Raw genomic sequence first — 16,493 nt, 5'->3', positions numbered from 1 at the left:
TTAAAATGAGAATAATATACAATGACACGATTAGTTGGAAAATTATGAAAGAGTTTTCTAACGATTTTTAAAGTTTTAAATATAAGAATTATGTTAATAAACTGTTTATTTTATTCAACGAATAATTCACAAGATTTGAGAATGTAACATTCTATTAATTATTGAACATAGTACATCATCATCTCATGCATATACCCACAAAAAAAAAAGATGTATTCTTCCACACTTTTGCTTTGAGATTTATTTTCACTTCGTTGAAATCGCTTTATATTAATGTTACATACCCAGGGCGCACCCAGAAAAGGCGCGCAAAATATGAAAATCATCAGAATGATTTAACACATTGAAATCGAAAGCCAAAAAACTATACCTTGGGCCAATAAACAACACGGCAAAAAATGATTTGTAATTCTCCAGCACCCTTTTTAGTAAAATTTCTTAGATTTTAATTTCCAACACAATAATTTCGAAACACTTATGTCAGGTTTTTTAAGAAACCCGTTCCCTAATGAAATTCTCGGTGTCCACCCGAATTCCGGAGTGGTATAGGTCATAGCTGCGGAGGGTTGACAGGGCTCTAGCCTGGGGGCCTGGGCTGTGGGGAGCCCGGCGTGTCGGGTTGATAAGATAAGTGAGAGAAACACACATCATAAATTAGCTTTAATAAACATCGAGAGAGTCGACAGCTACACCACGGGTATCTACCTACGTCACGGGAGATGGCATTTTGCAAAGAAAGCTCGCTATCTGAAAGGGAATGGCTGGAGCAACATTCAACTCGATGCGGAGTCTCTGGACCATGGCCACCACATTCTGAAGAGGGTCTCCAGGCCAGGATCTTTGTCGCCCCCCCTACCTACTACGTTTTCGTAGTGTATTTTTATAGATTTTTTGTATTTTTCAATAAATCCATTTGAGTTATGAGAACACAATCACATATTTTAAAATGTTAATATTCTCAAAGCGAAATACGCATGCTACTTTTTTTGCCATTAGAGCAAATTTGTGATGTATGTTCACCTCACTTTTAAGGTAGTCTCACCACGCGGGCCCCCCCAGAGTCCTGTCAGCCCCCCCCCCTCTCCTGGTGGGGGCCATGGTCTGGGACTCACGATTGTACTCAGTCAAAACCAAATGTCGCCTGTTCGACGCTTGCATCCTGATGGTACTGCTTTACGGTAGCGAATCATAGCAATTTACAAAGGCTCAGAGCAACCGTATACTGAGCTTTGAAAATAGATGTTTGCGACGGATACTGGGTGTGACTTTAGGAGCAACGAGAAGATAATAGAACGAACCAAGCAGCCTCTCATCACGCTGAAAGTTAAGAGGCGACGTTGGACCTGGCTCGGCCACGTGCTGCGGATGCCAGAAGAGAACTTCAACCAGGCTTGCCTGTTCTTCGGCTTCTGGCCGCTTAATTCTATCTGTAGAGTGTATACGGCGGAGATACTGGTTTGACCTGCAATAATAAAAAAAGACTGGCGAGCGACAGGCATTCTTGGAGGCGTCTAGTGGTATCCATATGCTCCTACTAAAGGGCGGATATGGCCGACGAAGAAAAAATATCAAGATGTTAATACTTTTTAATGAAGCGACGGAATCGTCTGCTTCATGGCATACCGCTGCTGTTCTCAAAAGTTGTAATATTTCCTTCATTCGCCACCCTCTATAATATGCCGTCCCTATGCAACGTATGACCTGCGAAAGTCTACGAGACGTTACTGAACGCGGATATAATTAAAAATAAACGCTTGAAACTGTTAGGACTAGAACGCAGGATCTTATACTAGATTGCAAGATTCGGAGTAGTTACAGTGAGTGTGTACAAAAGAATAGGATTTTAATTACGTGTTAAACTAATTAACTTTGAAATTTGCAATAATATGCTGAAGTAATTCTAAACTATTGTATTGAGGTGCAAAAAAACAGTAGTTGTTTTACAATCGAGATTATACTGTGCATTATGAAAAACAATTAACCTGATTTAAAAGGCTTGTTCGAATTAAATTCATAGAACAATAATATTTGACATATAATTATTGATAAAATATTTCTGATAACAATATTTACACAAAACTTAAGAAAAAATCAATTACAATTGTTCTTATTTAATAATGTATGAATTCCTGTAATTGCAGTGGGTATTTTTTTTATCTAAATTACCTATATAGGTAAGTAGTCTTACAATAATTATGTTTTAACAAACCGAAACAAAATATAATAAAAACACAACATTGGCAAAATAATTATTGTAAAGAATTATGAGTTGCCTATATCGCACCTAGATTTTTTTGAACATAGGTATATTTGAACGGTAAACTTTATAATATCTAAAAATAAATAATATGCGTACAAAAACAAAACAAAAAAAAAATTAGCAGCGTCGTCAAAAATTCAAACAATTCATGTAATATCATCTATAAAATCTTGGCTAAATAAGTATACACCAAATAGTTTTATTAGGGATCAAATTATCTTTTTTTTGCGGGTAGATCATATTAATTTTTCTCGACTATATTCGATACTAATAGGCCTCCACAGATTGGAGGTTTGTATTAACAGATTTGATTTTGTTTTTACGAGAAATGAATGTCAGCCACTTGGCTCAACCTATTAGGTCCATACTCTGACTCATACACAAATTGAAATGTGTATTTTCCAGACACAGGATTCGAGCCTGGGACCCACGACACTATAGGCCGACTGAGTTACCAGTAAAAAGAATTCTTACATATTGTGAATAAAAATAATTCAATAATACAAAGCGACTAGTTATTACACAGAATTGTAGAGGGGGTAAATTTAAAACAATATACTTTTAGGGTGGTATCTTAGGCACTGATATGACCGCGTTACAAACATTCGAGTTCGTCACCTGACAAATAGTTACTGCTAACTACTACATACTAGCAAAAGGGTGGCTTGTACAAGAGTTCCAGATACCACCAGAGAGTGTGACACCATGACACCAATAAGGTTATTCTCTTAGACTATGGATACATAAGATTTGGCGGCGACACCATAGCAAATCATCTAACACATCTGTAAACCTTTTATCTTACTCTAGCGCGTGTCCTAGAGATTATAAGGGTGCCGAATACTTTCTCACTCGCACTTATGCATCGTTTTTGTTCAGGCCTTAGTTATTCTAAATAGTTAACGCGGTAACATGTTTCTGTTATTTTTATTGCTCCAAAATAACACGGATATCACTCTGAGCAATTCCACAAGCAAGGAAGTTATCTTCAATAATTATTGTTATCACAGTTAACACGTCTTACTTGATTCTAAATAAAAATAACTCAAATTGGAGATTCTAATGGGATATATTTTGAATTAAATGAAATATTTTGAAGCTCGCGACTAACGCGATGTGGTCATGTTAAAAAAATATCACAACTTACCGAGATAATTAACTACCTACCTGAATACTACATATCATATTAAATTTAACACTTTTGAAATTAAGTGATATCTTAGAAGAGCACTGCGAAGCTGATCCTTCCACACCCTGTATTGGTACTACGAAAGCGATATACACGCTGCAGGTCGCACATGGGAAACGCAAATAACGTGGCAATACACCGGGGAAAGTGGCGCCACATTGCCTTTGCGTTGTACTCCGATAAATATATTATATAATATATTGCATGCAAATGCAATATATGAATGCTATTGTCCATTACTGGATTAACTAACATACATAAATTAAAAATATATTTATCTTATCTTTACTTAGAAAACAGTCATTTTATTATATTGTTTTGTAATTACTGAGACGCAGAGATTGTAATATAATATGGATATCGTCATCCATTTGATTAAACGAACTAATCTCGATTTTTACAATATCTACTATGGTATCAAATAATAATATGTTATTTAGACAACGAGATCATAGTACCTACCAAGCGTAGGTGTAATTATATGAAAATGATTTATAAGTATTATATGCGCAATGTACAATATCTGCTTATGGGTTTACCATATTTAACATTTTCCAAATCCGAACAAAATGTAATATTGGATACATTTTCCTCACAGATACAGGTGTGAGAGCTTCTTTATTAATGTAACTGCGGAAAACAAAAAGTATGGTAAAATTTGCGATTTACCACGATTAGGCGGCCGCTTTTTCAGAAACTGTGTAAAAATTGCGTACTTGCAATCATCATCAGCCTGAATCTATCCACTGCTGGATGAAAGCCTCTCCAAGCTGCCACCACTTCTCACGGCCCTGTGCGTTGCGTTGCCACGTACTTCCGCAGAAGTTAAGACGGTACAAATAATTTTCAACCATAGGTGCGACGAAATTTTGGACTCGCTAGTCGCTAGCAATCGGAGAGCGAACGTAGAGCTGTGAACACGTCAATTTGTTTCGTGATGGCGACGGGGGTATTAATTCTTAAATCGTGTAAATATGACTGAAAAACGTTACCCATTTGTAATATTAATACTTTCGACCGAAGGTACTTGATGGAATTTGAATATAAATTCTAATGGATTCAAGCTCTGTACTATTCCATTTAAGTCATTTCTCGCGACCCGGGTTTCGCCTTTTGGCATCTTCAGGCGTCGTGTACACTCACCAAAGGCAAACACACACTGACAACGAAAACTCTTACTCTACCTTATATAGTAAATCAATACAATAGAGTATGTAAAAACTCCATTACCTACCTATCTAGTCAGAAGTTACAAAAAAAGAGAAAAAATACAACAAACAAATTATGAATAATTGAATTGTCAGTAAAAACCTAATTAGTAAAAAAAGTTTCAAATGTCTAGATAGTCGGGGAGTTAGTTAAAAATCGATTGCAAGATTTGTACCGGATAAACAACCACCGGACAAACAAGAATACGAGCTAAGAATAACGTGGTAAAATGAATAGTTCCTCATTTACTTTATTTCATTGGTGTCCAAAATAATTGATACACGAATGGGGAAAGATAAAAATGCTCTGTCTAAGGGGGCTTTAGATGCAACATTGCTCGTGGTCTCGAGAATTCAGTTAGGACGGCCGGATTGTAGTTATTAACACCTTTAATCGAAGTCCTGCCATCGTAGGTCAGTAGATTTCTTCAACAGATTGACTCGACGGAGATATTACAAACGGATTCAGACTCATCCAGATGCATCCGTAATCCGTACCCGCCCGAGCCAGTTGCAACGTTTTTGACTGTCACGATAATTTATGTCCGTGGCCCGAATGAACGTCAAATTAACCGTGAAAACTACCTATCAGCTCATTATTATATTTTATTATTTCGCAATATTTAGAAAACTTATTTATGTTAGGTACCCAGAAGATATTATTACATTAATGCAGTAAACATTATTTAGATATTGATGATTTCGTTAATTTCTTACGGGTCAATAAATACAATAATTTAATAAATATGTTTTGATAAAATAACTAGTTTAATAATAATGTTTTTTTAAATACACTAATGACTCGCTTTACGGCTGAGATACGAGTATGTTCATGGAAAATTGGCCAAATCAACAGCAAAATGTTGTAAAATCAAACATTTTGGACTATAAATATTATAAAGAGTCTTATATTATGTTATTATTGTTACGTTGGTAAGTATGTATGGTTTAGTTCAGGGGTAGTCAACCTGGCCCCTACCGCCCACTAGTGAGCGTTCCAGCTTTCATAGTGGGTGGTAGGGGTTTGAAAACATATGGCAAAATAAAAAAAAATGCCTGTCTTATATCCAAATATTGAATTAATTAAATATAATTTGATAAGACTTCGTGCTTTTGTGTATGCAAAATATAAATAAAAAGATAGATTTAACTACAGTTAGTTATTTTATAAAGATTTATTCTGCCAAACTTAGCGAAAATCTGACATAAAGTATTTGGGACGTAATCATTATTATATGCTTTACCTTGCTGTAACTCGGCTTTATTAATTTTATAAAGTAAAGTTACTTTCGTCATTACTGTGGAACCGGTGGGTGATTAGAAAATTTTACTACTAACAGAGTTACAAAAGTGGGCGGTAGGTATAAAAAGGTTGACTAACCCTGGTTTAGTTGGTGACTTCCAAAAATATTAAGATCGCTCAGTTGGCTTTAGATTTTTCTTACATACATGCATCGGCGGCCATTTTTTTTATTTTCTTTGTGATTACTTACTCGAGTGCAGTAAAGTTTGTAAATGGTTTTACATGTTTTTTTGCCGAAGTGTATTTGAACAATGTGCGGAACTCCATTTGGCAACGTGTGATTTGTGAATAACGATGACGTCACATCGACGTATTCGACACGTTGCAGACGAGAGAGAGAGCTTGTGAGAGCCGGCTAAGGGTGTTTTGTGTGACATAGGAGTTTGGCAGAGGGTCAAGTGTATAACTTTAGTAGAATAATTGAAATGTTGACAAAGTCTAATGCATTAGTATAAATTATTACAATTCCTTTCTATTTCAATAATTCAATGATGACTTACATTAATTATGACACTATAGATAGATAGGTACTAACGTAGATCTCTGCATCTATTTGCGTGGGTGTTTTGTATTAAACTTGTTGGCATTTTTATATTACGACATTTTAAAATGTTTTTTTATTAGATATAATTATTGACAATAAGTATAATAAAATACCAAAGTCAAAAGTCAACTGTAACATTAATAACGATCTATCAATTGTAATTATGTAGTTACTTTACAGTATTTAGTGAGGATTGAAATAAAATCCATTTGACTCGACGAATTGCATTTTATGTAAAAATTTTGTAATTATAGTTTCACGGTTCTTGATAATGTTCGCATTATTTACAAATATAGCCATTCCAAACGAAATATATTCTTATTTTCTCAGCATGTTCACCAATTTGAATTTTATGAATTGCGTTTGAAACATGAAATTATACAGGATTTTATTTGTATGTGTTATTCTCTATAACCTGTAGGTGTAATGTCACTTAGATAACATGCGATGGTAAATTGTGTGTCTTTTTAATTCTTTAAATATTATGTTAATAGCAGAATCTGCTGATGATGATCTGATGATGAGTCGTAATCTTTATCAGTCAGGCGGACGTAAGGGGGGGGGGGGGGAGTTTCAGGTTCATACAAATTATTTAGGTAAATGGAGTAAGTATTACGTCTCCTTTTTCGTCAGGACCTCATGACCGAATATCATAATTCGGATGATTTGCAGTCTTCTCAACGGGTTGGTCCCACTCCTCTCGGTATTCTACGACACGCAGACCTGTGACTACTGTAAGATGCGTGGCACTCATAAATTGATTCAATCATCTGGGGCATGCATTGCTTTTGCGGTATGTCTAAAAGGCAAGGCAGTTCGGATGATACAGTTACTAGCTAATGCGGATCTTCGCGTTATTTAGGAAACATCTTAACTCTCATCAATCTCATCTGACTGCTGCAAGCACCTTTCACTGGGTTGACCTTTAGGATTATGGGTTTCTTTCAACACTACTCATTTTAATTTCATTTTAATATACAATTGTTATTAAATGCACTTCAAACCTAAGACTTACAACCAATCAATACAGGCATTTTAACAAAAAAATATTATAAACGTAGATGCTATTCAAAAACTAATATAAGATATAAAAGAGACATTGGAGGTTACGATATTGTGCAATAATGAGATCTACCATCTTGCATATTAAAATCGTCCAGAATTATTATATTTTCAAATAGCTTGCACCGACCCTTTGTAGGTATTGGTCGCAGCTAGAGAACACAACAATAAGGCATGGGGAAGTGTACCATCCTAATAATAATATAAGTATATAAATAATCGTTTAATGTGCAGAAATATGGGATATACTATAACGCGAGTTAAAGAATATTATGTTTATGCCTGAATCATTCTTCTTCTTTCTTCTTTCACCCTGTCACGACCCAGTGTTGGGGCATAGGGCAAGCACAAGTTCCCGCCACTTCCCTCGATCCATCACCAACTCTTGCGCCTCCCGCCATTCCAGACCTGCAGCGCGTAGATCGGTTTTGTAGCAACACTGGGGCCGGCCACGGCGATGGAAACCTTGATGCTGTGCCACAAGGGTACGAAGTGTCGCAATCTTTAGCGGCATCCGATACACATGTCCCAGCCACGTAAAACGTCTCATCCTGATTACGTCAATCACCGAAGGCTGATGTGTCTACTCACGAACTCGGGTGTTTGTAACGCGGTCGTACCTATGTACCCCTAAGATTCGGCGGAGACATCGATTCTCAAAGCTCAAAAGCCGAGACCTTTGAAGCTTAGTAAGATGCCATGTCTCACAGCCATACAGGATACAGGAGCACAGGTAGCACGCACGCGTTGAACAAACGGCATTTGGTCCTCACAGAAGACCTCCATGCGATTCAAAGTTGGCTGGATGCACCCACCATACCCATGCGGATTCCAAGCTCACTAAAAATACCACCATCGTCGGCAACCGTGGCACCCAAGTATTTGACCCTGGATACCAGCTCGACGGGCAAACTGGAAATCCGCAAAGGAGTGTCGGCGTCAATGCATGCAGCATTGCACGTGGATTTGGTCTCAGCCGCATTCAGATGAAGACTAGATAATATGAATTAATTCACGTTTTGTTATGAAACGGCGGGATCAACTTCATATACACACCTTTTATATTTAGACTGGCTTTATTAGAAGGTACCTAGTATATAAATAATACATAATGTTTTAGACAATAACTTGTTAATAGTCTGATTTGATATAGTGATTGAATCAATGAACGCACTCAATACAGTAACTAGTAAGTAAATTTGCAGATGTATAGGTAGACGTCACGCAATTTCCATTATGTGATATCACGCATCGGGAATTTATAGCAATATGACCTTTATTGTAATGGCGTTAGAACAGTCTACTGTCAATGTTCATTTGAGCAAACCAACCATTTGGCAGACCCGACAAAAAGCATGGGATTTTATAGCAATATCACCTTTATTGTAATGGCATTAGAACAGATTACGGCATTCGGCAGACCCGACAACAAAGTGAGTGTCATTTTTTTTCCAGACGCTTCGTCCATATTAATGTCATAAAATTGAATTCAGTCGATGCGTCGGTTGAATAAAAACTGAATTGAAAAGCTATTTTGATTGTATACAAAACAAACTTCCTTAATAAATGGCATTCTCAGACATTTATTTTGATAAGGAAAGTGGATACATATAAAACAATATCATTTAGAAAGAAGTTTGAAACAATGAGCGATAAAGATGCATTATATTCCAGTGGTTTCGATTAATAAGAACAATGGTGCGATAAAGAAAATCTTTATCAAACGCATTCCAGACATTCATTATGCATACTTATTAATACTTGATAAGAATACAAAAACAGGTTCATAGCTACGGGGCTATAACAGTTTGTCACGTAAACGAAACACGCATTTAATATTGATATATATTTGAGAACGGACTGACTTTGTATTTATAATTCGCAAATAAGTCGTAAATCAAAGTTGGCGTCTAAGTTTTGGTCTATGGGGTCTGGCTTTTGCATTTTTATCTTGTTCTGTGGTCACCAGGCACAGTTTGAATACCACTATCTATATACTATTATAGGTAACACAATAATATATAAGTGAGAGGATTGGACCATATGTATGGTAGAATACTGTTAATTAGCAATTAGATACATATCGTTCATAAAACAATACTCATCACTCATCAGTCATCATAATTCAAGCTGTTTTACAATGTATAATGAATATCATAATAATTTCAAAGTCAAGGCTTTTTGCATGCATACTCGGGATATCGTGTGTAAATTATCGTCACTGCATTTTAGCATCACATAGTTACACGTCTAAACTGGGGAAGTAAGTTGAATCAACTTAATTTTAGTAATGTCAATCATAGTAAACTAATAATTTAACACAGTAATCAAGATTTATTTACTTAATAATAGGTTATTCTAATACTTATTGTCTTTTATCACTGGTAATGTTTTATCTTTATATATTATGATTCCTACCAAAATAATATTACTTACTGATGGTACTTTATGGAGATCGAATTTATATTCACACCTTTGTATACTTTGTACATTTCACTTACGATAGATGTTTGCAACCCGTCTCATGTTTCGTGATCTTGAGTAAGGCGCTGGCCTTTCATCCGAGGGCTCCGCTCCGGGTTCGATCCCGGTGAGGTAAAATGTAATTTTATGAAGCGAACGAAATTGGTCCAGTTTAATATCTTATAAAAAAGTAGAATTAGTACTATAAAATTGCGTTTGATTTAATTAATAATACAATTAATTTTCACCATGAATTGACAGTTAACACCATAAAAGAAATTACAGAGAATGCCTTCCGTATATTTAAAGCCGTGTTGCATTTATTCTACTCATATGAGAGTGTGTAAAATTTACAAAGTTTAAATATAATATTGATAAATCGTTGATAACATATTGATCCAATGCAAGCCACTATCGACCGCGTCCACAGACATGTGAGTCAAACTCCAGCGAGATTTTTTCGGATTTAAATATATATACTAGTCTCTCTATATCAGGAGGAATTCAGCGTTTGAAATGAACCGGAGCGTACTGGAGTGCAGTTCCAGTTCGTAAAATTCTCGAGACAAACGCTCCGTCTCGTAAAAAATAAATAAATGGGTTCCTGTTTGTGAAAATGTTATTCTATAACATGTCGTAAACATGCAATTTTACGAGAAATAATGACCCTTTGTGTTATTTTGCTACATTTATTTCTGTATCATTGAAAACAGATTTTATTTTCACCTGCTGTTCTGAGAGAAATTACCTACTTTATTTAATTTAGTATATGTACTAAAAAATGGTAGGTAATATAACAAAAACATCGAAAACATTTGAGCAAATTCGAAAAATTATCGAGCGAATTAAATTCAGCTTCTTCTTCTTCTTCGATGGCTCTACAGCTCAAGTCGAGCCCTGGCCTCCTCCACCGCCGTCCTCCATCCGGAACGGTCCTTCGCACGTCTTTTCCAGTTCCTGATTTTTAACAGCTGGTTGGCATCTTTTGTAATGTTATCACCCCATCGTGTGCGTGACTTTCCCACTGGCCTTTCCCCCCTGGGTTTCTCTTCTATCTTATTCGGTATCCGTGACTCAGGCATGCGCTGGACATGGCCTGCCCGGTTTAGCCTCTGGAGTTTTATGAAGGTGGAGGGTTTTGAATCTTGGTATAAGCGGTATAGTTCCGTGTTGTACCTAATCCTCCACTCCCCACCATCATTCATGAGTCCGTATATCCGCCTCAGGATCTTTCTCTCAAAGCACTCCACCATTTCAGCTGCTTTCATATTTAGCGTCCAGTACTCGCACCCGTATGAAACGACTGTGCGTATGACGGTTTTATAGAGCCGGATCTTAGTTTTTCTGTGGACATTTCTGGATTTATTAAATTCAGCTAAAGGAGCCTGTTAGTTACATTACAACAAGCATTGTTTATAATGTATTACTTATTTGTGATTTTAATATTTTTATATACATTGTAGGTAGTTGCTAAAACTATTATGTTAATATTATGACCAAGCTAAAATTTCAAAACTCCTCATTGTTTTACTAAGAAATCACGTGAAAACCTTCATAATAATATTAATCAATCAAAACCTAGCCAATTGTACTTTTTCGCAAGCTTTTGCAAATATTTATGTATTTTTTGCCTGTCATTTTTGTATCATCTCACTAATATATTTTGACAGAAAACAAATTAGTAAAAATCATTTACCTACAGATAATATTATTACTGTCAGTTAAAGAATAGAGGGCGTATTTCTGATTGGTCAAAATCATATTACATGAAAACATCACCGATAAAATAATTCGTGTTATTTTTATCTCCACTTCAGTTATCAGTGTTATCATCTATCACGGTAAAGTGTGACATCACCCTAATCACAGATGACTGACCTAAAATACAAATATGCCAATAGGTACATATTACAGAATTATTTTTATCAACATAATAATAATAATAACATAATAATCCCGGCATCTGTTCTAATTAATTAATATTTGTGATATAACCATGAAATTATCCACGTATAAATGTATTTTATCATTGTCCAGGAGACGAGTACATTATGGGGGTCTACGTGCCCCTCAGTACTCCTGTTACTGTAGGTACGACAGGTCACAGTGACTAGTAGGGAATCCAATCACGGGATCCCGGACAATTTTTGATACCTATAAATCCCGGGATTAGTAAACATAATCCCAAAACCTTCTGTATGGATTTTTTTGTCAATCAAAATCAATTACTATGTGTACAAAATTATGTTAGTGAAATGTATCTACCTGCACATGTCACAGGGGGAATCACCGGATGCTCATGGATAGTAAATAACCATTTTTTGTTGTCATACGCAATTTGTTTAACTAGTAGCTAGACGTCACTGACGTTCTCGTGCAGACGGGCACGGACGTTCAGGCAGGCACTTGTTTCTACACCAAATTTTATGAATGTTATCTTTTCTTAAATAAATTTAAAAAAAAAACTGTTTTACTTTCACATTATTATCTATACCCACCTATTAAAATATTATTTACTCCATCAAACCCACGTATTTCCAAGATTCACGATGTCTTAATTAATAGTGTAAATGATACTAAACATTTTTAACCGATTTTATCAATGCTATTTATAGAAATAAAAAAAATAATATTAAATATCGAAAAAACGTCAATCCCGGGATTGTATTCCCGAAATCCCGGGATAAAAATTTTGGCTCGGGATTGGATTCCCTAATGACTAGTATATTATGAGCATCCCACCAGTTGATATAGTTGCAGGCCGGATGTTCATCGCTAGAATCGTAGGGTGGAGTGTTTGGGTCTGGGAAATATACTCAGAAATAATATTATGTGAGAGATCTCGGTGAAAGCGACGAGGCGCGGTAAGAGCGAATGTAAATGCCAGCGATCAGCTTTGGATTTTCCGAACTTCACGACAAGTGACAAACCTCCCTTTAGTCATGGGAAATAATGAGTCACTTATGAGTCTTCGCGTCTATTATATTATATGTATCGCTCTTACTGATTAGGTCATTCGAGTCACGAATAAGAAAAATTCTCATCGAACGCATTCACAAATACCATCTGCAATTTGTATTATTAGTGCAATGAAAACAAATAAGTATGACTGACAAAGTTTACTGTGCACTATATTTATGTTGAATCTTCACAGCCTGCCTTCACCATTCGCTACCGGTAGATACCCGGCATTGATTATTAAATCAATTATATTTTTGCTTAACATATACTCAGATACTGGACAGCAACAGGTTGCACTAATTAAGTAAGCCAATGTTCTGATGCCGTGGGATTAAAAAAAATTAGTAATGTAGACAAAATGAGATGCCCACTACCTTCACAAATTTAGTACTAGCTGCGGAAATACATACTTATAATCATTTCGGAAAGTAGATCATTTCTATCTGGAAACGAACCACGAAGAATCTTTTGGTAAAGATTTCAGATCGATAGGATCAATAACAAAACATGTAGTTTTATTATTGATCCTATCGATCTGAAATCATGACGTTTTACCGGCCTTCGCGTAGCGATAAAATGTTGGCGATAAAAAGTTGTATTTTAGTTGAATGGTTGGACACACGGAACTCAGAAATAATGGGAACTGAAATACATAACGGGTAAGGCGATAGCAGGTAATCGACTCAAGTAAGGAAGTACCGGGTTAAACTTACACACTTGTCAAGAATACGTTTTACGTCGAATACTGAAAACTACTCTCGGTTTATGCATTTACGCTTATTTAATGTTGGTGTATTACAGACACTATTGCACGTGCATAATGCGTGCTTCATTTTCGTAGGACACTCACACATTTAAAAGCCTGCATCAAGATGCAGCGTATTGAATGTAGCCTATCGGTATTTTATTTATTATCTGTTCTGTGGTTGGACCAATCAATAAATTTACGCGCGCGCGTCGTCCCGCAGCATTACGTGGATTTTGCGGCTTAAGGGCACACATGCTTACCTAGAGTTTCTGTTTTTTCATTTAAAGTTGAACTATGACATTGAATACTAGGTATGATTTTTAAAGTGAAAGTGATATTATGTTACATCTCTTTTACGCATGCTAATATGATTAAAAAGTTATTCTTTCTCTTTCTGTCACATTCGAATTTGATTACCGAAGTTTAAACATTTACTATGCGTATTAGCTGACGTGCTTCGTCGTTTACAAATTATAACATAAATTTAAAAAATATATGTATTTATAATATTAAATATATTTTATAATGTACACAGATTTTTTTAACAACTATATTATATATACTTTTATTTATTTGTCGCATATTTAAAATGTTCTTGCTTTATTAAAATCTTTTTATTAGCCGGCCAAATAAATCCGTATTTTTGGCCATAGACTAATATAAAAATCTCTCTGCTGTCAAAAGTGTCAAATATTATGTTTACAAATTGCAAGGTACCTAAAACAATTGTGTTTTATATCAGGAATAAGAAACACTATCTGTAAGTACAATATTATGTTATTTATTACTATCGTAGTATTCTGTGTGTTTTGCATATATTATTCAAGTGTTTATTTATTGTTTTCTTAGTCTATACATGCTTTCAATGTTTCATAATTCCGACGTAATACAATCCTTTTTTTGAGGTTAGTTACATTCATTCCAGAATTATATAAAACCTGTGATTTCATATATATTTGTTTGATATAATCTAAGGCGTTCTAGTTTTTATTAAACATGTTACCTACCTGATTACTTTATTTTAGTTAATCAATCTTTTTTGATGCTTTGTATTATCACTAATCCGTTTTAATTACCACTCTTCAAACAGTCGCCAACTATAAAAGATTAAAAATCACACTATTAACAGTTCCTATGTTATGTTTTTTGCAGATGGAGAAAATGTTTACCGAGATCTTTGCTTGTCGACGGTTTCATATGAATAAGATGGAATGAAATAAATCTTTTAATTAATAATGAAATAAATCCAACTTTCGGCGTACGATTCGAACATGGCGTGATTTATGACGTCGACCATCAAGCATATACACCCATTTTATAGATTTAATAGTACAATTACACAAGGTAAATATAAAGTGACTAATGTTTAAAAAATAAAACAATTTTATAAAAACATTTTTGCACTAAATTTATTATCGATAATGATATAAAAGTTGCTATTTTGATTCGTAATATAAAATATAATATAATTGTGCATATCAGTTACTTGTATCATATTAGGTATGTCATTTGGTAGAGCTTACTCTCCAAGTCTTGTCTTTTTCAGTCTCAATATCACTTTGATATTAGAAAAATTGTCTTTCCAACACCAATGAAAGGTGCATGTATCTATACACACACATTTCAAAGGCTTTAAGTTTTCTAGATACTGTATATTACTTCTTCTCTTCGGCTATATCCGCATCTTAGTTGCAGCATATGGATACAATGCGGCGCCTCCAAGAATCTCTGTCACTCTAGTTTTTTTGCATCGTTCCAGGTCATACTAGCAGTCCGTAACTCCGCCAGATATGCTATATAGATAGTATTTAGCGGCCATCCAGGACGCCGGAATCCGGTTGGCTTGAAGAACAGGCAAACCAGATTGGGATTCTCTTCAGGCACTCGCAGCACGTGGCCGGGCCAGGTACAAAGTTGCGTATTCACTCTCAGCGTGATGGGAGGCTATTTGGTGCGTTCTTTTATCTCCCGTTACTTCTAAAATTACCGCACACCCAGTATCCGTCGTAAACATCTGTTCTCGAAGCTCAGTATACGGTTGCTCGGAGCCTTTGTAAGGTGCCATGACATAAAAACTAGTAAGATATTTAAAATAGCTGCTAGAATGAATACATTGTTGAAAGGAAATGAAAACTGATAATATGATATATCAATTAATTTGTCCATCTGAAGTTGTAGATATCAGTTAATAATTATGTGTTATACCAGTAATTAAATGCTGACTTCAAATGAAAATTGACAATTAAATATTGAAATAATATATTACCAGTTTTGATTTTTTTAAGTACTATACTATATCCATGGTTCATATTACAATGTCATAGTAAAACTTAGAAGAATAAAATATGTCGTAAGACGAAATCAATCTTGGGGTTTTAATATAAGTTAAATAAATAGTACACAGCTAATTTGTTATTACTTTGAATACATGCCATGTCTTTACATCAATAAAAAACAGAAAAACAATTTAATAATGTATAAATATTTATATAAGACTTAACAACGGCTGACATCTAGTTAGACACGATGACCTACATTTAATTTCCTCTTATTTTAAAATTCACCAAGATATATCCTAATAAGTAGGTAAGTATATTACATTTGTACATATAATAAGTAAATCAAGTACAAAATTAAATTACTATTGAAGCAGTATATATGGACCCCACAGAGTAATTAACAATATAATAATTTATATAATTATATCGGGTATATACTATATTGACACATTTTAATGAAGTCTATTTTTCTTGGT

General features: G+C 35.0%; 1 long non-coding RNA gene across 1 annotated transcript; it reads left to right on the top strand.

Annotated features, from left to right (window-relative positions):
* The first annotated feature begins 13,984 nt into the window (after window positions 1–13,984).
* On the top strand, window positions 13,985–16,103 carry LOC147063262 (uncharacterized). Its single transcript, XR_015072149.1, has 3 exons — window positions 13,985–14,498; window positions 14,891–15,082; window positions 15,498–16,103. It is a non-coding gene; the product is annotated as an uncharacterized LOC147063262 (long non-coding RNA).
* Window positions 16,104–16,493: the final 390 nt, after the last annotated feature.

Source organism: Rhyacophila brunnea, unplaced genomic scaffold (genome assembly GCF_057557595.1).
Source record: "Rhyacophila brunnea isolate RB1 unplaced genomic scaffold, BYU_Rbru_1.0 scaffold_9, whole genome shotgun sequence".
In the NCBI taxonomy this organism is placed as follows: Eukaryota; Metazoa; Arthropoda; class Insecta; order Trichoptera; family Rhyacophilidae; genus Rhyacophila; species Rhyacophila brunnea.
Note: the sequence above shows the minus strand (reverse complement) of the source record. Positions and strands in the feature narration are given on the sequence as shown.